Source organism: Triticum aestivum, chromosome 6D (genome assembly GCF_018294505.1).
Source record: "Triticum aestivum cultivar Chinese Spring chromosome 6D, IWGSC CS RefSeq v2.1, whole genome shotgun sequence".
Lineage (NCBI taxonomy): Eukaryota > Viridiplantae > Streptophyta > Magnoliopsida > Poales > Poaceae > Triticum > Triticum aestivum.
The window spans coordinates 165,964,930-165,987,872 of NC_057811.1; positions in this window are offsets into that span (position 1 = coordinate 165,964,930).

Genomic DNA, 22,943 nt, shown 5'->3' on the forward strand with positions numbered 1-22,943 from the left:
TTGCCTGTTGAAATCCTAGGGGATCCTCCTCCACCCAAGGGTGATCCCGTGTTTGAGCTTAAACCGTTGCCTGATACTCTTAAATATGCTTATCTTGATGAAAAGAAGATATTTCCTGTTATTATTAGTGCTAACCTTTTAGAGCATGAAGAGAGATTATTGAAAACTCTGAAGAAGCACCGTGCTGCTATTGGATATACACTTGATGATTTTAAGGGCATTAGTCCCACTCTATGTCAACATAAAATAAATTTGTAAGAAGATGCCAAACCAGTTCGTGATCATCAACGACGGCTGAATCCTAAGATGAAAGAAGTGGTAAGAAAAGAAATACTAAAGCTTCTTGAGGCAGTTATAATTTATCCTGTTGCTGATAGTCAGTGGGTAAGTCCTGTCCATTGTGTCCCTAAGAAGGGAGGTATTACCGCCGTTCCTAATGATAAAGATGAATTGATTCCGCAAAGAATTATTACAGGTTATAGGATGGTAATTGATTTCCGCAAATTAAATAAGGCTACTAAGAAAGATCGTTACCCCTTACCTTTTATTGATCAAATGCTAGAAAGATTATCCAAACATACACATTTTTGCTTTCTAGATGGTTATTCTGGTTTCTCTCAAATACCTGTGTCAGCCAATGATCAATCAAAGACTACTTTTACTTGCCCTTTTGGTACTTTTGCTTATAGACGTATGCCTTTTGGTTTATGTAATGCACCTGCTACCTTTCAAGGATGCATGATGGCTATATTCTCTGACTTTTGTGAAAAGATTTGTGAGGTTTTCATGGACGACTTTTCCGTCTATGGATCCTCTTTTGATGATTGCTTGAGCAACCTTGATCGAGTTTTGCAGAGATGTGAAGAAACTAATCTTGTCTTGAATTGGGAAAAGTGCCACTTTATGGTTAATGAAGGTATTGTCTTGGGGCATAAAGTCTCTGAAAGAGGTATTGAAGTTCATAAAGCCAAGGTTGATGCTATTGAAAAGATGCCATGTCCCAAGGACATCAAAGGTATAAGAAGTTTCCTTGGTCACCCCGGATTTTATAGGAAGTTCATTAAGGACTTCTCAAAAATTTCTCGTCCTCTGACTAATTTATTACAAAAAGATATACCATTTGTCTTTGATGATGATTGTGTAGAAGCATTTGAAATACTTAAGAAAGCATTGATCTCTGCACCTATTGTTCAGCCACCTGATTGGAATTTACCCTTTGAAATTATGTGTGATGCTAGTGATTATGCTGTAGGTGCTGTTCTAGGTCAAAGAGTTGATAAGAAATTAAATGTTATTCAATATGCTAGTAAAACACTAGATAATGCTCAGAGAAATTATGCTACTACTGAAAAAGAATTCTTAGCAGTCGTATTTGCTTGTGATAAGTTCAGACCTTATATTGTTGATTCTAAAGTAACTATTCACACAGATCATGCTGCTATTAAATATCTTATGGAAAGAAAGATGCTAAACCTAGACTTATTAGATGGGTTCTCTTGCTACAAGAATTTGATTTGCATATTGTTGATAGAAAGGGAGCTGAGAACCCCATTGCAGACAACTTGTCTAGGTTAGAGAATGTTCTTGATGACCCACTACCTATTGATGATAGCTTTCCCGATGAACAATTAGCTGTCATAAATGCTTCTCGTACTGCTCCATGGTATGGTGATTATGCTAATTACATTGTTGCTAAATTTATACCACCTAGTTTCACATACCAGCAAAAGAATAAGTTTTTCTATGATTTAAGGCATTACTTCTGGGATGACCCACACCTTTATAAAGAAGGAGTAGATGGTGTTATTAGATGTTGTGTACCTGAGAATGAATAGGAAGAGATCTTACGCAAGTGTCACTCTGAGGCTTATGGAGGACACCACGCTGGAGATAGAACTGCACATAAGGTATTGCAATCCGGTTTTTATTGGCCTACTCTCTTCAAAGATGCGCGTAAGTTTGTCTTGTCTTGTGATGAATGTCAAAGAATTGGTAATATTAGTAGAGGTCAAGAAATGCCTATGAACTATTCACTTGTTATTGAACCATTTGATGTTTGGGGCTTTGATTATATGGGACCGTTTCCTTCCTCCAATGGGTATACACATATTTTAGTTGCTGTTGATTACGTTCCTAAGTGGGTAGAAGCTATTCCAACTAGTAGTGCTGATCATAACACCTCTATTAAGATGCTTAAGGAAGTTATTTTTCCGAGGTTTGGAGTCCCTAGATATTTAATGACTAATGGTGGTTCACACTTTATTCATGGTGCTTTTCATAAAATGCTTGCTAAGTATGATGTCAACCATAGAATTGCATCTCCATATCACCCGCAGTCTAGTGGTCAAGTAGAACTTAGTAATAGAGAGCTCAAATTAATTTTGCAAAAGACTGTTAATAGATCTAGAAAGAATTGGTCCAAGAAAATTGATGATGCATTATGGGCCTATAGAACTGCATATAAAAATCCTATGGGTATGTCTCCGTATAAAATGGTTTATGGAAAAGCATGTCACTTACCTCTCGAACTAGAACATAAGGCATATTGGGCTATTAAGAGCTCAACTATGATTTCAAACTTGCCGGTGAGAAGAGGTTATTTGACATTAGCTTACTTGATGAATGGAGAACCCAAGCTTATGAAAATGCCAAATTGTTTAAAGAAAAAGTTAAAATATGGCATGACAAAAGGATACAAAAGCGTGAGTTTAATGTAGGTGATTATGTATTGCTATACAACTCTTGTTTAAGATTTTTTGCAGGAAAACTTCTCTCTAAATGGGAAGGCCCTTACGTTATCGAGGAGGTCTATCGTTCCGGTGCCATAAAAATCAACAACTTCGAAGGCACAAATCCGAAGGTGGTGAACGGTCAAAGAATTAAACACTATATCTCAGGTAATCCCATAAATGTTGAAACTAATGTTATTGAAACCGTAACCCCGGAGGAATACATAAGGGACACTTTCCGGAATGTTTCAGACTCCAAAAAGGAATAGGTATGTGGTACGGTAAGTAAACCGACTCCAAAACAGTTTTTAAGGCAATATTTCTCCGTTTTGTAATATTTAGGAAAATAGAAAAATAAGAAGCAGTCCGGGAAGGACACGAGGGCTCCACGAGGGTGGAGGGCGCGCCCTACCCTACTGGGCGCGCCCCCTTACCTCGTGGGCACCTCGTGTGCTCTTCGGACTCCGTTTTCTTGCACGATACGTATTTTGGTCGGTAAAAATTCATTATATATTCTCCCGAAGGTTTTGACCCCTGTATCATGCAAATATCCTCTGTTCTTGTTTCGAGCTGTTTTTCTGACAGATCTAGATTATCATGACGTCTCCAAGTGCCCCCAAAGACAAGTTCTTCGAGAAGGTCATCAACCCTTACCTCACGGAGGTGCTGCGACACCCTCAAACCATTGAGATGCGTGATGGGTTTCTGCACATCCGCGATGTTGAGGGACCGAAGGGGACCAGAAGCGTGGAGACGAGGCTCGAAGCAATGAAGCAACAAGTTTTCAAGTGCCAGGGGATGGTGGAACGTGGACTCAATTCCAACCACATGATGATCGCGGAGTTCACCAACAACCACAAGTGGGATGCCAACAACATCAGGGAGACCATCTTCAAGCTTCATGAGAAGATCGAGCACCTTCAAGCCCAAATCTATGACCTGCAAAACCAAAACTGTGAGTATGAATATAGATTCAAAAGGATGAGTTTGGCTGCAGATTTGAGGATCCCGGAGATTCGATCATCCTTCTATGATGGTGAGCCTATGCCTTGGAAGATGGACAACAAGCCCACATCATCAACAACACCGCCACCTTCTTCACCAACAAAGAAGGAGATATAATCACATGGGTATGGGCACTCCCCTTGGCAACTGCCAAGCTTGGGGGAGGTGCCCCGGTATCGTATCACCATCACACTCCTATCTTTATCGTTTTTCTTAGTTCGATCCTCTTAGTAGTATCTTGATCTAGTAGAATAAAGTTTATGGCATGATCTAGTTTTGAGTTTTGCTTTATGATCTCTCTATGTAATCGAGTCCGGGAGCTATATAATAAAGATTAGTGTTGAGTCAAGGGCTTGATTATTTTGCCATGATCTTGAGTGAATAAAAGAAAAGAGAAAAAGAATAAAAAGAAACAAAGAGATCATATTGATCTTATTGAGAGTAATGACTTCACATAGAAAGAGTATGATGATTAAAAGTTGTTGAGAGTTGGCAAACATAGCTTTGGTCATCGTTGCAATTAATAGGAAGTAATAAAGAAAGAGAGGTTTCACATATAAATATACTATCTTGACATCTTTTATGATTGGGAGCACTCATTAAAATATGACATGCTAAAGAGTTGATGTTGGACAAGGAAGACAACGTAATGGGTTATGTTTTCTTATATCTGAGATAAAGTATATTGTCATGGATCATCCAACATGTTGGGCTTGCCTTTCCCCTCATGCTAGCCAAATTCTTTGCACCAAGTAGAGATACTACTTGTGCTTCCAAAAACCCTTAAACCAGTTTTGCCATGAGAGTCCACCATATGTACCTATGGATTGAGTAAGATCCTTCAAGTAAGTTGTCGTCGGTGCAAGCAATAAAAATTGCTCTCTAAATATGTATGATTGATTGGTGTGGGGGAAATAAGCTTTATACAATCTTGTGATGTGGAAGAAATAAAAGCAACGGACTGCATAATAAAGGTTCATATCACAAGTGGCAATATAAAGTGACGTTCTTTCGCATTAAGATTTTGTGCATCCAACCCTGAACGCGCATGGCAACCTCTGCTTCCCTCTGCGAAGGGCCTATCTGTTACTATTATCTTCTACCTTATGCAAGAGTCATGGTGATCTTCACCTTTCCTTTTTATATTTTATCCTTTGGCAAGCACAGTATGTTGGAAAGATCCTGATAGATATATCTTACTGGATGTAAGTTAGCATGAACTATTATTGTTGACATTACCCCTGACGTAAAAGGTTGGGAGGCGAAACTATAAGCCCCTATCTTTCTCTGTGTCCGATCAAAACTCCATAACCACAAGTATTGCGTGAGTGTTAGCAATTATGAAAGACTAAATGATAGTTGAGTATGTGGACTTGCTATAAAGCTCTGACATAGACTCTTTCTGATGTTATGATAAATTGCAATTGCTTCAATGACTGAGATTATAGTTTGTTAGTTCTCAATAAAGTTTCTGATTCATACTTTCGCATTGTGAATGGATTATTACTTGAGCATAAGAAATCATATGACAATATCCATATATGTTGTTGTTATGAAAATAATCATGATGCCCTCATGTCCGTATTTTATTTTATCGACACCTCTACCTCTAAACATGTGGACATATTTATCATTATCGGCTTCCGCTTGAGGACAAGCGAGGTCTATGCTTGGGGGAGTTGATACGTCCATTTTGCATCATGCTTTTATATCGATATTTATTGCATTATGGGCTGATATTACACGTTATGTCACAATACTTATGCCTATTCTCTCTTATTTTACAAGGTTTACATAAGGAGGGAGAATGCCGGCAGCTGGAATTCTGGGCTGGAAAAGGAGCAAATATTAGAGACCTATTCTGCACAACTCCAAAAGTCCTGAAACTCCACGAAAGTTATTTTTGGAAATAATAAAAAATACTGAGCAGAAGAAATACGTCAGGGGGGCCACCACCTGCCCATGAGGGTGGGGGGCGCCCTACCCCCAGGGCGCGCCCCCTGCCTCGTGGGCCCCCTGTTGGCTCTCCGGTGGCGATCTTTTGCTATATGAAGTCTTTCGTCGAGGAAAAAATCATAAGCAACCTTTCGGGACGAGACTCCGCCGCCACGAGGTGGAACCTTGGCGGAACCAATCTAGGGCTCCGGCAGAGCTGTTCTGCCGGGGACACTTCCCTCCGGGAGGGGGAAATCATCGCCATCATCATCACCAACGCTCCTCTCATCGGGAGAGGGCAATCTCCATTAACATCTTCCCCAGCACCATCTCCTCTCAAAACCCTAGTTCATCTTTTGTATCCTATTCTTGTCTCCAAGTCCGGGATTGGTACTAGTAGGTTGCTAGTAGTGTTGATTACTCCTTGTAGTAGATGCTAGTTGGTTTATTTGGTGGAAGATCATATGTTCAGATCCTATATGCATATTAATACCCCTCTGATTATGAACATGAATATGCTTTGTGAGTAGTTACGTTTGTTCCTGAGGACATGGGAGAAGTCTTGCTATTAGTAGTCATGTGAATTTGGTATTCGTTCGATATTTTGATGAGATGTATGTTGTCTAGCCTCTAGTGGTGTTATGTGAAAGTCGACTACATAACACTTCACCATTATTTGGGCCTAGAGGAAGGCATTGGGAAGTAATAAGTAGATGATGGGTTGCTAGAGTGATAGAAGGTTAAACCCTAGTTTACGCGTTGCTTCGTAAGGGGCTGATTTGGATCGATATGTTTCATGCTATGGTTAGGTTTACCTTAATACTTTTGTTGTAGTTGCGGATGCTTGCAATAGGGGTTAATCATAAGTGGGATGCTTGTTCAAGTAAGAACAACACCCAAGCACCAGTCCACCCACATATCAAATTATCAAAGTACCGAACGCGAATCATATGAACGTGATGAAAACTAGCTTGACAATAATTCCCATGTGTCCTCGGGAGCGCTTTTCTCTATATAAGAGTTTGTCCAGGCTTGTCCTTTGCTACAAAAAGGATTGGGCCATCTTGCTGCACTTTATTTACTTTTGTTACTTGTTGCTCGTTACAAATTATCCTCTCACAAAACTATCTGTTACCACTTATTTCAGTACGTGCAGAGAATACCTTGCTGAAAACCGCTTATCATTTCCTTCTGCTCCTCGTTGGGTTCGACACTCTTACTTATCGAAAGGACTACGATAGATCCCATATACTTGTGGGTCATCACGTCACCGCCGAGCCGCGGCTCGTCCAAGACACCACCCAGGCGGAGCTGGACTACATCGCCGCCAGGGCGGTGGAGGCGGAGCTCGCCAAGGAGGCCGGCGGTGTGGAGGACAAGGCCGTGGCGGAAGCGGAGGAGAAGGAGCTCGCCCAGTGGGCGGAGGCCGCTGGGGAGGCCAGCAGCGCCGGCATCGGGGCCCCTCTCGTCGAAGATGTGGTCGACGAGTCGTTGTCGGAGGAGGCCGAGGCCGTCGACCCTCCGGCCACGGGGAGTGGGCGAGTCCTGCGATGGACCACCTCTGGCGAGCCGGTTTGGCCCGGCAGGGTCGTACAACCTCGGCAAGCCCAGGAGGCGTCCGCGCGCCAAACGAGGGCCGCGGCTGCGAAGAAATCGGTGAAGGCCGCGATGGCGACGAAGAAGGCAGCTGCCTCTTCTTCGTCCAAGCGCCCTCGAACTCCATCGGCTTCCCCTCCTCCGGCAGATTTCAACGCGGAGGTCTTCTTCGACTTTGGGTCCCTCAACCCAAGGACGAAGAGGAAGGCATCAGAGGAGGAGGTGGAGGACGAGTAAGTATCTTGCTTCTTTTTGTCATCTCCGTCTCCTCAATCTCTGCCGCTTGTCTTGACATGTTCTTCTTCTTCGCTGGGATGCGGAGACACTGGCCCAGAGGGTGAAGAGGGCCAGGGCTTTGGCAAGCGGCCAGCCCCCGGCCGGCACTTCCGGCACACCGCTGGTGGTGTTGACCAGCCCGGATAGCAGCCCCCGGCACAGCCCCCAGCGTAAGCTCATCACTCACCCCTCGTCGACGTGTGTTGGTGGTACGGTCCTTCGGCGCTGACCTTGATGTGGTTGCAGGAGGAGGACAACAGCAGGAGGAGCCATAGAGGGCTACCCCCAACACGCCGCCCCCATCGACCACGCCGCCCCGAGGGGCGTCCCCGGCAAGGGCGCCAAGCACCGAGCCCATGCACACGGAGGAGGAGGAGGAGGCGAACTCGGGCGCTGGTGGCTTGGCCTCGGCGCCAAATGTTGGCGAGGAGGGGACCTCTGCTTCCCAGCCCGGCACGGGTAAGTTACTCGCCTTCCGCCCCTGTTCTTTTTTATGTTCTCTCTGAATCTTGATCTGGGCCTCGCCTCATCCCCTTCTCGGTATCTAGATTTCCCCTCGGTGGACCCAGAGGACATCGACACTGTCATCGAGGATGTCGCCAAGGATGCCGCGGCGGAGGCCGAGAAGATTGCTGCCGAGGAGACCGCCAAGGGCGCTGCTGAGGACGCCGCCAAGGGGCCTGCCGGGGAGCCCGGCAAGGCGACTGCCGAGGAGGCCGGCAAGGGGCCTGCCGGGGAGGCCGGCAAGGCCGCTGCCGACGAGGAGGTGGTTGATGACCAGCCTTCCTCATCCACCGCCTCTGGCTCCGGCAGGTATCTAAGGGTGGGTGACGACCTTTTCATCCACCTTCCAGGGGTGTCGAGCTCCAGGGGGCCCGTCGAGGGAGAGGTGTTCGACGAGGAGGTGCTTGCTGCCGCCGGGCTCGAGGTTGTTGATGAGCCGAGCACGGGTGGCGACGGTTCTCAAGAGGAGCGGCTTCTCCGGGCCATGGGCGCCAATTTACGGAAGCTCCAGGCGCTCCACCGCGCCCGCCTAGACAAGGCCAAATCCAGGATGGCAATGGTGGACAAGGCGGAGGCGGACCTCAAGGTGCGCGTCGCCGAGACGCAGACTTGGTTCCGACAAGCTTGTGAGGAGCTGAAGGTCACCCAGGGTGAGCTGGCCAAGCGCGACGTGGAGCTCACCATGAAGCGGGCCGACATCGAGAAGGCCCATGAGGACGGCGGAGGGCTTGGCCGCCGCAGCCAAGGCCGCTCGGACTCAGCACCAGGCCGCGCTGAACTCCCAGAAGGAGGACCTTGCCGCGCGTGAGGAGAAGCTTGCCGCAACGCTCCGCGGCATGAATGAGGAGGTGGAGAAGCTCGTCGTGCAGCGGACCCAAGAGCTGGAGCAGAGGCGTAGAGAGGCGCTCGATGCCCAGGCTCTGGTTCACGCCGGTAGGGTGAAGGAGCTGGAGGTGGAGCGGGACAAGCTGATGGACCAGGCCCTGAAGCTGTCCAAGGAGAAGGACATGCTCAACGGCGCCCTGACGGAGGCGCAAGGCGCGGCCGTCAGCAAGGCCGGGGAGCTCTCCGAGGCCAACAAATCCATCAAAGACCTGAAGCTGAAGCTGGAGGGCCTTGAGGAGATGCTCTCAGAGGCCAGGGCTCGGGAGGAGACCCTGGCCAAGGATCTAGAGGCCGAGAAGCTACAGCGGAAGAACGAAGCCGCCAACCACAAGGATTTCGTGGATGGCGAGAATCGCTGGATCAGCCGCCTCGAGGACGTCGCCGGTAGGATCACCATGCAGCTGGCCACCATGGGTATGCCAAATGTGAGGTACGCCCAGATCGCACCACGACCTCCAACGCCAGGCTGACCCTATTCTTCGAGGGTGTTCTTGGAGCCTTGGAGCACTTCCGTTCCACCAGGGCGACATTCCTGGCCAATGAGGCCCGGAGGCTTTGCCGGGGTGCCATGACCAAGGTTCTCACCAAGGTGGCATACTGGAATCCCAAACTCGACTTCGACGCTGCGCTGGAGAGCTTGCCGGAGGGCGTGGACCTCGCGCCGCTCAAGGAGCGGATCGAGCCCGTCATCAGCGGCGTCGATAAAATCTAGAGGGTAGAGGGCCAGCACCGGGACTAGGCACCCCGCTTCTTATCGTCGCTGCAGGTTCATGGCCAAGACAATTTCTATCTTTAGTTAGAACCTCAGCAACAATTGATGTGATATAACTCTGCAGTACTTTTGATACAATGCATGTTATTTCCCTGTTTGATTTTCCTTTGTACGTCCACCCTACGTTAACCGGGTAGGCTTGTCGGCGCGTAAACCCAGGGCGGCGTCTTGAGGATGGATCCCCAATGGCCTGCCGGGTGTGCTGCTTGCTGCCGGCCGAACCACCTTGCCGCCCCCAACGCGGCCGCTCGAACTGTCGAGCTTGACTCGAGTCAGAATTGAGAGAGTTGCTGGTTGCGGAAGGCTACCCTGCCACTCTCGACGCGGCCGCTTGAGCTGTTGAGCGGACTCGAAACAGAACAAGGGCGTTGCCAATCATAGGAGGGCCCCCTTTGCGTGCAGGTTTTCGATACAAAGAACGAGATCTCCGAGGGGAATAACCTTATACAAAAAGGAAATATTTGAAGTTTGGCATGCCTTAGCTTTCCTGTCGCCGTCGGTGTCCTACGTACTTGCAGGCGGCGTCGTTCTCTTGGCCGTCTTCTTCTTTGGAAGCCATGGCCACGAAGAGCTGAAAGGCTAACTGCTAGACCAGATTCTCGCAACTGCGCCCCCTACCTGGCGCGCCAAAGATGTCGGTGGGAACGACACCTATGGGATCACTGGAATCCCTTCTACGGTCGGCGGGCGCGGGGTTGTCAGAAGAGCAGGTCTAGGAGCCAGCACAAGGATCGTTTACCCAGGTTCAGGCCGCGAGGATGCGTAAAGCCCTAGTCCTGCTTTGGTGGATGTATTGAGTGTTCTTGAGCTTTCCGAACTAGCTACTGTGGCTGCGTAGTTCCCAAAAGCCGAGTCCCCCTCCAGTATGCCACCTGCCTCCTTTTATAGTCGAAAAGGGGTTGCCACAGTGGCACACAGGAGGTGGAAAGGCGTACAGTGCGCGAGCTTATCTCCCAGCATTACGGGACAAAGCGCATTAAATGCGCTACTTAGGTGTCCATTAGCTTTATCGGGGACGGGAACGAGGCTCGTCCCGTCCTTCGCCGCTCCGTTGCTCTTCGACACGCGCCCAAGCCAGCAATGCGTGCGGTGCCATGTAGGCAGGCAGGTTGCTGAGGTGGCGCGGTGGCAGGGTCTTCACGAAGATCTGCATGCCACCACGCAGGTGCTTGCTGAGCTGGTCTGGAAGCCGCATGTTGCCACGCAGGTGCCTGCCCTGCTGGTTGGGCTGGCAGCTGCATGCGAATGGTGGTGGAGCCTTGGCTGGTGCGGGCCTGGCAGTGGCCCTGCTGGCGTTGTCGGCAAGGGCCTTGTCGTGGGCCTGGCAAGGGTCTTGCCATGGTGTCGCAGTCATCCCCGGCAAGACGCTTGCCGGGGGTCTTGTGGATCTCCTCGGCTAGGATCCCGCCGAGGGTTGTCGTATTCTGATCCTCATCTGATCTCATATATCTATGGTCTTGACAAAGATCTGCATGCCACCACGGAGGTTCCTCCAGAGCCCTGGTCCCAACGTAGTTGGTTGGGTTGGAACCCGTGGGCTCAAGGGTGGCTCGCTCTGTTGGCATCGGGCAGGCTGCCCCAGCAAGGCCCTTGCCGGGGCTGCGGAGGCTGCCTCGGCAAGAACCTTGCTCAGGGAGTCTACCTCGCCTCCTTGCCCTCTTGTGTTCCTGGTCTTGGCGTTGCCTTGGCCGTCTTGTGCTTTGGCTTCTCACCGGCTTCCCTCCTCTGCCCTGCTAAGTGTGGCCGTGGGCGCGGCTTTGACTGTCCGCGCACAAGTAAAGGGGTACAAAGGAGTGCCCCTCCTTTAGTACTCCGACACTGCTGCAAACGAGGTGATCACCGTGCGTCCTGAGAATAATGCTAGTACGTATTGTTTTGCATGGTCATCCAATGCCAATGATACAAGAATTCAAACTAATCAAACTAAATTCATTCATACATGGTCGGATTTCATATAAACATGCCGGATTTCATTACATTTCATACATTCTTCAACTAAAAAGGGGTGCACCGGAGGTATAATTGATTAATCTAATCTATGATCTCCGGCGCCCATTTCCCATATCTGGCTGAGCCGAACAGAAGCTCTTCTCCTGCTCAGCTCTCCGACTCCACGCCGCCGCCAAGAAGCTAATCGGCCGTCAATGTTTAACCCTCCAATCTTGGCTTCAACCGGAGGGTAGCACCGGTGGCCTTACTTGGACCCGAGCGGCGGTGACCTACCGTGTTCTACTCTTCCTTGTTTTCTGTGTGACGCGGCCTCGTTGGCAGCGGGGCGAGGCCTCGACGCAGCCGACGATGTCCTCTACCTCGTTGCCGGCGGGGCGGCACCTCGGCGGAGCGGGGGAAACCCCCCTCCCCTCGTTGCCGGCAGGGCGGGGCCTCGACGGAGCCGGCGATGTCCTCTGCCTCGTTGTTGGCGGGGCAGGGCCTCGGCGGAGCAGGGCCTCGCCGAAGTCGGCGAAGTCCTCCACCTTAGTGCCGGCGCGGCGGGGCCTTCGCGGAGCCGATATTTTCCTCAGCCTCGTCGTCGGTCTCACCAAACAACGCCTCGCCCACTTCATCGCCCTCTTTGTAGGTGGATGCAACCTCCGCCACCCGCATGCGGTACCGCCAGCGTGTGAGGCGACTCTCGCGGGTGGAGAGGTATGACTCTTGCAGCGCCTCCTGCTCCACCTGCTCCGCGGCGATCTGCTCCTCCGCTTGTAGGTGCTCCTGGAGGACATGGTGGTTGTAGGCGGCGTAAATTGCGCCTCCCGGAACTGCTCCTCACGCTTTTGCCTCACCATGTCCATGTATTGGGCACGGGCCTCGCCGATGGTCTTGGTGCAATGCACCGGCGAGGATGATGCGGTGGAGGGGGTTGGCGTCGGATCATCGACTACCACGTTCTCCATTGGGACGTCGTCGTCCTCTATCTGCCTGTCGAAGCAATGGCTGCCTGTCGGAGCAATGCCTGCCATCTCCTTCTGGTTTGTCGTCCGCCCGTCCCGAAGAGCATCGGAGCACGAGGAAGCCATGGTGGGAGTGGTGTGGACAAGAGAAAGGGAACAAAGGCGGATGACTACGGCTCTGGCCGGTGCAGCAGTTTACATGGACGGACGGACGACACTTGTGTCGTTTGAACGCAGAGCAATCGCCTGCCCCAGGAATCGGCGCGGGCGGTGTTGACTGTTTCGGGCAGAAAGCGCGCGCGGGCGAGGGAGGGGGTCTAGGTGGGCCAGGGCGGTCAGACTCGTGCTTGGCAGCAGTCCGGTCCAGCAGCTGGACATGCTAGCTCGCCAGCGAGCTCGCCGATCTCAGCGATGACAATCAAATGACGGACCGACCAGGAGCCGGCGCCACCGCCCAAGCCGATCCATGCCGTGTTCACCATAGAGCAGGTGCGGCCGCACTTCGACGACCTAATGGCGGAAGAGCTACCAGTGCAGGAGGACTTGTGTTGCAACCGTCGTCTCCTCAACGAGCACCGGCTTGCGGAAATACGAATCGTCGGCGAACAAGCGAACGACAATGCCGTCGTGGACAGGTGGCCCTATGATCCTGGCTTCCTGAATGAGCAGCGGGCGCTGTACCAGGCCATCCGTAGGGCCCGCGAGGCCCTCTCTGCCGTCCTTCGAGTTGTTGCGCTCGCCATGGCACCGCCGTCTCACGTTGTTAACATGCTCAACGAACATGAGGAATCAGGAGATGACTTAACTTGGAGAGGATGACACTGGGGACCCACCAGGGCCATAGCCCCACGTACGCAAGTGCCTCCTTATTATATATATAGAACTATACTTTTTTTGCTTCCTGCTGGTTTCCTGACATCACGGTCCCACACCATTGTCAACCTGTATAGTCAATAAATGAGAGAATTGCACAAGGAGCGGCCGACAGCTGGAACCCAGCAACTTGAGCAGTATTTGTGTTTTTGAGGTGCGAGGAGAGTTTTTCTTGAGGGATGCTTTTGTTGTTATTCAGATGAGCAGGGTACCAACTGGGCGGGCTATGGCCCGTCTAGCCCAGGCTATTATTTTATGTCGACCAAATATCCAGCCCAGATATTAACTTTTTTCAAGGTGAAAATGGCTAGCCCAGCTATAGTTTTTTTGAGGAATACCCAGCCCAGGTCAACTTGTTATTCTCTGCCCCGCTGGGCTGCAAATCTTTCCTAGGAGGGATGCATTAGGCTTAACAAGAAAATGGGCTTTAAGAAATAATAAATGTAATGTAATTATAAAAATTGGGCTGTAACTATAAAAAATGCACCAAACACATAATTAGTTAAAAAAATCATTTTGGATTTTGAAAATTTTAATTTCATTACTTGTTGCGCGCGCAATATGTCGTTGGATTGTTACATAATACAAATTTATTTTGAAACTATATTTAATCTAACTCGAAATATTGGAATAAAAACATTTCGGATCCCATCAAAATGTGGAAATTTTTATTGAATTTTGTTTTGAGTGGTTGGTTGAAATTATTAATCGTTATCTTGGCTACAAAATGAGCTGTAATTTTAACAAATTGTAAATGGGCTGTTGTAAATTCCATCAGAATTCAAAAAATGGGATGTATATTATTACAAATCGCAAATGGGCTATATGTTCTCTGCCACACACTTGTGGGCCTAGTAAGTTGACGCGTACGCAAGGTTTTGTCAACTTACAGTCAACACACGATTCTAGCAGCAGTGGCTTTTGGATGTCCATGCAATGGATCTCATGCTTCTTCAATCTCGGATATTCTTGCTTCATCCGCCCAAACCACCGCCTGCTACCGCCTCCCGTGGCCGGCTGTGCTGCCTCGCAGGACTCACCGGCCCACCCTACTCCCATCGCCGTCCAGGCCATTCCTCTACTCACCAACACCTCATGTTATTCTCCGGCGACGGTAGCCTCACACCGCAGCCGAACTAGTGAACCCTCATACTCCCCTCCGCGTGGGCATCCACCTGCCTCGTCTTCCCTGGCTCCGCATAGTTCCCTTCCTAGGCCTCGATGTCGTCCACCGCCTGGGTGCTGTTCGCACGGCATGGTCAACGAACGACAACCATCATAAGAGGACTCTATGCGGTGAGGCTGACAGATGGACCCACCAACTACATCTTCGCACGCAAGCAAGTGCGTCCATATTACGGGCAAAAAAATGATTCTTTCCCATGATAGCTGGGACCCACCAACTATACCTTCGCATGCAAGGAAGTGCGTCCTTATGCTCCCTGACAGCTGGGCCCCACCCGGTCTAAGCGTATGTAGTGTTGTCGCGAACGTGTAAGTACATACTTGTCGATCGGTCTCTCTGCATCGATGAACCGTGGCCGAGCAAGCAGCAACACGTGTAGTAGTAGATCCCCCGACGTAGCAGTTCAGGCAGTCCCTTCTAAACCATGTACACGTACGTGTAGCCACATGCCAAAAAATACGGCCACGTACATACATACGGGCGGGGTCTCGAACGCCTACTCACGCATACGTATGGCCGGGGCTCGTGTACATCGAGAGGCTATGGACGACACCAATGGTGTCCTATTCATCGGTAGCCAACCGGCTGGGTCGGAATGGAGAAACAACGTCCTGTTCATCGGGAGGCAACAGACTGGACGTCGTGTTCATTGGGAGCCAACTGGCTTGGACGGAACAGCCGAATCGGGGTCTGGCGTACCGCAGTACGGAGGAACAGACTTGTGTTCGTGATCCTACAGTCAAAACAGGGTGTTGTTGATCGGGAGGGGTGTGTCGTACCGCAAAACAGAGGAAACAGACTTGTGTTGGAGCGCTTACGGTCGAAACTAGGTCCTGTTCATCGGGAGGGTTGTGGCGTACTGCAAAATGGAGGAAACAGACTTGTGTTGGAGCGCCTATGGTCGAAATGGGGTCCTGTTCATCGGGAGGGGTGGGGTGTACCGCAAAACAGGATTCCAAGGGCTACTGTTCATCCACCGTCTACTGCCTCGCTCTAGCCTCTACGGGCTACTGTTCATCCACCGTCGATTTCCTCCAGCCTCCACCTGCTACTGTTCATCCACGTCGACTTCCTCCTGCCTCCACAGCTATTGTTCATCCACGGGGTCGCCTCCACTGGGTACTGTTCAACCAGCCCTCCACGGGGTCCTGTTCATCCACCCCAACCGGCTCGGGTTTGGCGGCCTCCTCTCGATCGGGGTCCTGTTCATCCAGTGGCAACGGCCTACTACTACCACCACGGGGTCCTGTTCATCCAAGCCCACCAGGAACTGTTCATCCAACCCCCAACAATGGTCACTGTTCATCAAGAGGCAGCATGTCCGATCGGCTTCAGTTACCAGCCGTAGCGAAGGAATCACTCGGGTCCAGTTAACAGCCAGGGATCGATCGCTCGGGTTCGGTAATGTAGCTAGTGCAATCGCTCGGGTTCAGTAAGCGAACGCCTCGCTCGGGTTCAGTTAGAGCCCAACGCCTCGCACACACATGCATACGTGTATGAGAGAAACGCGCAAACCTCCGTGGATCGCTCGGCCCCGACCACCCACCGTAACCAGGAACTCCCCGATATTTTCCTCGCCCTCGCTTCTACCACGATTTTTTCGTCATGGACGGCCAAAGAATGTCATGCAGGTGCGTCCCTGGCCTGCCCAGGACGAGAAGTCCATTTTCTATCATGATTTTTTGTCATAGAAGTAGGAGCCCACCACATCTATGATGATACGTGCTTTTGTCACAATTATCGTCATAGAAGTGTCATAAGCATGACAAAAAAATTTCATTCGGCCCATGTCATGGATGTGTCTTTTTTTGTAGTATTTGGAGACAACGAATGCGGATTTCTTTTCCAAAAACAAGCAGCAAGCGCTCCAGGGCAGGGCAGCAGGAGTGGATGCTGTTGTGCAGTGAGGCCTTTGATAGATCGACCACCACAAGCGCGAGTTTTTTAGCAGTGGGAGTCGAAGCATTTGTACCAGATTGTTTGCTAGATGGCACCGGGCCAAGGTGGTGGTGTGGAGAGAGGAGGAAAACCATGAGATGGACATCGGTAGTGAGGGCACATCTACAACAATTGGTGGGAAGCTATTTGCATAATAATGGTAGAACTCAAGATGCTGGTGTTTTTCAAATTGACGAGATGTCAGCCATGCGTCCACCACGCAGGGTATGTGCAGCAGGCAACATGCCAGGATGCATAGCCGTTGAACGAAGCCCTGGTGGGAGGAGATGATGGCTCCGTGGAGTTCAAAATCATGAATGACAGATAGCCGGCGACAGTAAAGATTAAGAGGCGCGGTGCGCCACAGAGTGCGCCATCGAGATGCGAGGACCTATGTGCGGCAGCCATCCTTGGTGGGCATAAGTAAGATGATCTCCCCAAGGATGGCGTCCGGGAGATCACCGATGCGGTCCACCCGATATTCTACGGGTTCCTCAGATCCAGGGGCATGGTCGCTTCTGCCAGCGCTGCCGGGTGTAGGTCTACAGCCGGCGGCGCCGCTGGCCGGAGCCTCATCTGTGTACATGCCAATCTGAAAAATTGGCAGAAACATACATGTAGGACATTCAAAATCAATTTTCAAAATCTGGAAGAAAAAAAGGCACAAACATATATGTAGGACATTCAAAATCATTTCTCAAGATCTGGCTACAAATTATTAGCACGAACGCTAACCCTAGTCGGGTTATTAGCAAAAAATCATTTGTACAGAACAAATAATTAATCACTAACCATAGATACCATTCGAACAATGAATACACTACAGGGATCTAACAAATCTTACTCTAATTTCATGGACTGGGTGAACATAGCCATATGATTTCTATTCCGGAAAAAAGAAGGCGCGCGCGGGGGGGGGGGGGGGGGGGCTAACCAGTTTTCCGTCGGAGCCGTTGTCAGAGTAGCCGTGGACCTCCGGCTCCGGCTGGGGAGGCACGACGATGACGACAAAGTCAAGGTCACGCTGCTGCCCGCGCGAGACCTCATCGGATGCGACAGCAACCTCTGTGCCCAGCTTCATGCGTTGCGCGGGTGCTTCACCAGCCTCGGCATCGCCACTCCCTCCAATGGTGCGCTTCGGCAACATCCTAATACACTCCATGTGGCGGTGACGACTATGGATGGGGGTTGCGGCCGCCTATTATGACCAGCGGATCGGGCGCGCCATTAATATGGAATAATAGGAGCGAGGTGGGCGGAGGTCAAAGGGCCGACTCGCCTCCCGGTGAGCCTGCGTAGTGAACTGCTCGCATGCCTACCGTCATTTCACACAGCTACTAGCATGCCCCCTGGTGACACTGTGTAGCAAACACGCGCATGGCTCGGCCTCTTGGTCTGCCTGCGCGGCGGACTGCTAGCATGCGTCTCGTCAACCCACGCATGCTCGTACGGCACACTGGACGCGTGGCGACACGTATTATATTGATTTTTTTCCTTTTTGATAATTAATTATGCCGCTTTATTGCTTAACCGAAGCGCGACACGTACATTGTTGGTCTAACACAAATGGTTCAAATAAAGAGTCTGTTTGCGATATTGGTTGCTAATTATTGATAATTTCCTGCCTGTAAGGAGATTATATCAAAACTTATCTCAAATTTGAAAAAAAATTATAATATCACAGTCTATTGGTGTCCATACGACACCACGATAAGTTTCATGAATGTCAACTTAGTTTTGGATTTCCTAGATTTTAAAATCAAGATTCTCAATGTTAGAAATTTCTTGCATGGGGACTAAACATGCACCCAGGGAGACGTACACATATGATTTTCCAATCCCTTTTGGTGCACTATTACGGGTCTCATGTAGCTCTGTTGATTTTTGCACATTAAATCCCTGGGAAATCAATCAATGTATAAAAATGGAAAAACGTTATCTATATTTTTTCAGTTTTTTACAATAAACTCCTTTGGTCGCATGTTCGCTGCAGAAAAAGTTTGGCATGCATCTTCGGGCCACATGCACGCGGTGTTCCTAGGACACTCACTCATGTGTGACTCTCTTTGTGGGCCCTCGAGGTCGTCGTCCAGCACTATGACCTGCAGTGAGAGAGGTTAATTTGACCAACAAAGATAGTCATTTTTTTGGTTTTTGTTACGCACAGTAGGAGTATATATAGTACCCATCGAATATACTATGCGTCATATAGGACAGTCACTCGCATGCGATGCTTCCGTCCCCGGGCCTACGAGGTTGTCCTCCATCACTTTGACCCAATGAGAGAGGTTAATTTGACCAACAAATGAGATTTCTTTTTGGGTTGTGTCACGGTAGGAGTGTATAGTACGCGTCGAAGAGGCAGGACGATTTTATGACAGAATCAAGATAGTCATACCTGTGATGTCGTAGAAGTGTTCCATGACATTACCAAAATTATCATCACGGAAGTGTCCACTTCCATGATGATAAATCGCGCGTCATAGAATTGCTTTCGTCAAGGGTAACTGACACGTGGCATCCACCATAACTGGTCGCCGTTAAGCTATTGGGTTTCGGTTTGGATCCGACAACCCGTTAACAACCCGGACCAATGGCTATTTTCCACGTGTAAAATTCTCAATGGCCAAAGGAGCCACGTGTCGGCTCACCGTTGGGACAGATGTCATCCACTCATTGGACCGAAGGAGCCTATGATACGTCGACACGTGGCATGGCCCAACAGAGGCCAATTCCAGTGAAAAAGGCCGGCCCGTTTGACTTGGTCAAAAGGTAGCGGGCCGGCCCACGGAAAGCCTGTTGACAGCATGTTCGCATATAGCCCATTTACAACCCGCTAACTCACGGTCCTTTACGGCCTACCCGAATTTGGCCCAATAGCATCATCTGGGCCGTCCAATATGATTCCAGGCCGTTGTGACTTCCGGCCCATGTATGGCCCATGACGTCTTTCGGCCCATAGGAGGCCCTTTGTAACTCTGGGCCCATTAAAGGCCCGAGATGAAACTCGCCCATAATGAACAGTGTATCACTTTATACCCATTAACGGCCCATCATTCCATCGGCCTTTTCCAGCCCGTGTTAACTTTCAACCTTCTAAGGGCCCATTTATTCTTGAGCTCATTTCCAGAATTCGGTTACTTATGGTCTGTTACTGGCATGTTCCGCTTGTGGGCCAAATTTAGCCAGTGGTTACAGTCGGCCTGTTTGTGGCCCGTTAACCCGTTGGGCTGTTTTCGTAGCGTCATCAAATATGGCCGATTAACGGCCCGTTATGGTCGGGCCATAAAACAGACGATTTCCACTCTAGCCCGTTTACGACCCATTATTGGTCCAGGAATAGTACAGCCCATGTTTGGCGAAACGATTATATGGCCCGTAGAAGGCCCATAGATTAGACTGCCCGTAGAAGGCCCATGGATCCTACGGCCCGTAGAAGGCCCATGGATTGTACGGCCCGTAGGAGGGCCATGGTCACTACAGCAGGTAGCAAGACCATGGTAACAACAGTCCGTGTGTTGCCATGGTTATTGTGGCCTAGTTATAAGAATAGGTTATTGTGGCCACTAGAAAAACGCAGAAAAAGAACTGAAGTGACTACAAGTGTAAGTGCGTCTAATGTCCCTTAGTGATTTTGTTGTATTGAAGACATATAGGTTAAGGGACTAATGAGTTTGTGAGTGTACACAGGTCTATAAGTCTATGAGGAGTTTGATATTTACGATGAAAGTCGACCCCTAGAAATGAATGTCTTCAGCTGAAGACTTTGGTTTTCTGAAGACTTTGAAAGTGAAGAAATTGGTGTTACCATGAAGACTTGATATTCATGCGAGGATTATGAAGCGTGAAGACTTTTGTTTTCGTAGTTTAAATTCTCTTTCTTGAGTCATAGGAAACACCGTACTATTAAAGGGGGTCGAGGTAAAACTAAGGAAAAGTTTCTGAGTGATGCTCAACTCAAAATCCTACACCTACCCAATCCTTTCAAGTGAAGCCATTGGAAATCTCATACAGTTCAGTCAATTTCTTCAGTGACAGAGACAAAGATCTTCTGGTCTCTGAGGAATTTGTTCTGACAGAGGAGTTAGGAATTCGCCAGTGCGGATTGCCTACAAGTGAGGAACATGATAGCCCTGAGTAATTTGATACTCAAATATCTGACCGTTGCTGTGCTACGCACCAGCTGTCCCGAAATATCTACACACCTAACGGTCATATCATTGAAGGGCATTTATGTCTTATCATGTCGGCTGCTCCCTATATAAATAGCCGCCCCCTACAACCACTAGTTGGTTGGCTCCTCCGAGAGAAACTGACACTTGTCATTGAGAGCATCCCATCCTCCGAGGACTTTGAGCGTAAATCATCAAGTGAGAAAAACCCAAACCCAAACACCTACAAACCTAAAGTGATTGAGCATCACTGAAGAGATTGTTCCTATGTGGAACCGATGCTTGTTACCTTTGAGGACTGTGCATCCTCCAGACGGTTAGGTGTCATGGTCTAGAGCATCCAAGAGGAAATTGTGGATCGCCAAGTGACCAAGTCTGTGAAGGTTTGGAAGTCACCTGAAGACTTACCACGAGTGATTGGGTGAGGTATGTGTGATCTTAGCTCAAGGAGAATACGGTGAGGACTATGTGTCCGGGACTGTGTGTCCTCAGGTTTAAATACCTAGCCACTCCAACGAGATGTATGACTATCACAGCAGTTGGAACTGGTCTACCAAATCATCGTCTTCACCAAGCCTCTGGTTCTATTTCCTCAACCCTTTCATTTCCTCATTCTTGTGTTGAAGTACTTGATCGTTACTATTTGAAGACTTTGACTGAAGAATTTCTCAATTTCTTCAATCCTATTTCTTCAGTCAGTTTGTCTTCAGCCTGCTTATCCTAGTTACACGCTACTTGTACTCTATGCTTGTTTTCATTTCATCATGATGACTGTTCTTCTGTTCTGTTATGCATGCATCTGAGTACTTATTCCTCTACTAAGTAGCTCGTTGCTTAGGAATTTCCTCACCTTGAAATTCCTGAGTGACGAATTTGTAAAAATCGTCTATTCACCCCCCTCTAGTCGATATAACGCACTTTCAATTGGTATCAGAGCGAGGTACTCCCTTGTTTTGTGTGATTTTGGTCTAACCACCTGGAGTGTTAGTTATGTCGATTGCAGGCATGATCAAGGTCTTGGCTGGTTGTCCTACCTTCGATGGGACGGACTACCCCTACTGGAAGAATAAGATGCGAATGCATCTTGAGGCAATTGACAACGATCTCTGGTAAGTTGTGGAAAATGGAGTTCCCTCCGTCACTCCTACAATTAACGCTGCTGATGTGAAGAGATTCAAGCAACTCGACTCTCAAGCGAAGAATATCATATGTGGCCATCTGAGCAAAGGGCAGTATGGCAGAGTGAGTGCTTTGGAGACAGCTAAGCTTATCTTGGATAGGCTGTCCAAGGTCAACAAAGGAGTCTCAACACAACGTGACTCTCAGGTTGACGTTCTTCGCAATCTCTTCAACCGCTTCAAAAGACTCGACAATGAAAATGTTTAGCGAACCTTCGATCGCCTCACTGACATCTCAAATGAGCTTCAAGGACTTGGTGCCACTAACATCACCGACCATGAGGTGGTGAAGAAATTGCTGAGATCAATTGATTCCTCATTTGACACTCTTGCACTGATGATTCAAGAACGTGGAGACTACAAGTCACTTGATCCTGCTGATATCCTCGAGAGGCTAAATACTCATGAGTTTCAACTTCCTGAGAAGAGAGATCTCTATGGACCGAGCTATGGCAGATCACACGCACTGAAGGCCAAGGCAGTCTCTGAATCTGAAGGAGAGGATTCTGGTAGCAGCCTTGGTGATCCTGGAGATCTGAGTTAGGAGCTAGCAATGCTCGTGAGGAAATTCCAGAAGTTCTCAGGGCGTGGTCGCTTTGGTAAATCCTCAAGAGGTGATGACTTGAAATCAGATTCCTCATCCCATGACTACAAGAAGAGAACTTGCCACAAATGCAAGAAACCTGGTCACTACATTACTGATTGTCCTCAGTGAGAGAAGGAATCAAAGAATAAGAAATACAACGATTACAGTTCTGATGACTCAAAGAAGAAGAATAAATCTTCAAAGTCCTCATAAAATCTTTCAAGTCTTCATCTCACAAGAAGAGCAACTCCAAAATGGCTCGGGCATTCATTGGCAAGGAAATGGACTCTGAAGCTGAATCTGAGGAAAATGAGGAAGAGGAGGCATCTGAGGAGTCAGACTCTGGTGTGGCGAGCCTAGCCCTCGCTACTGCTTTCGTCAGCAAGTCCATCTTCAACTCCGAGGAAAATGACT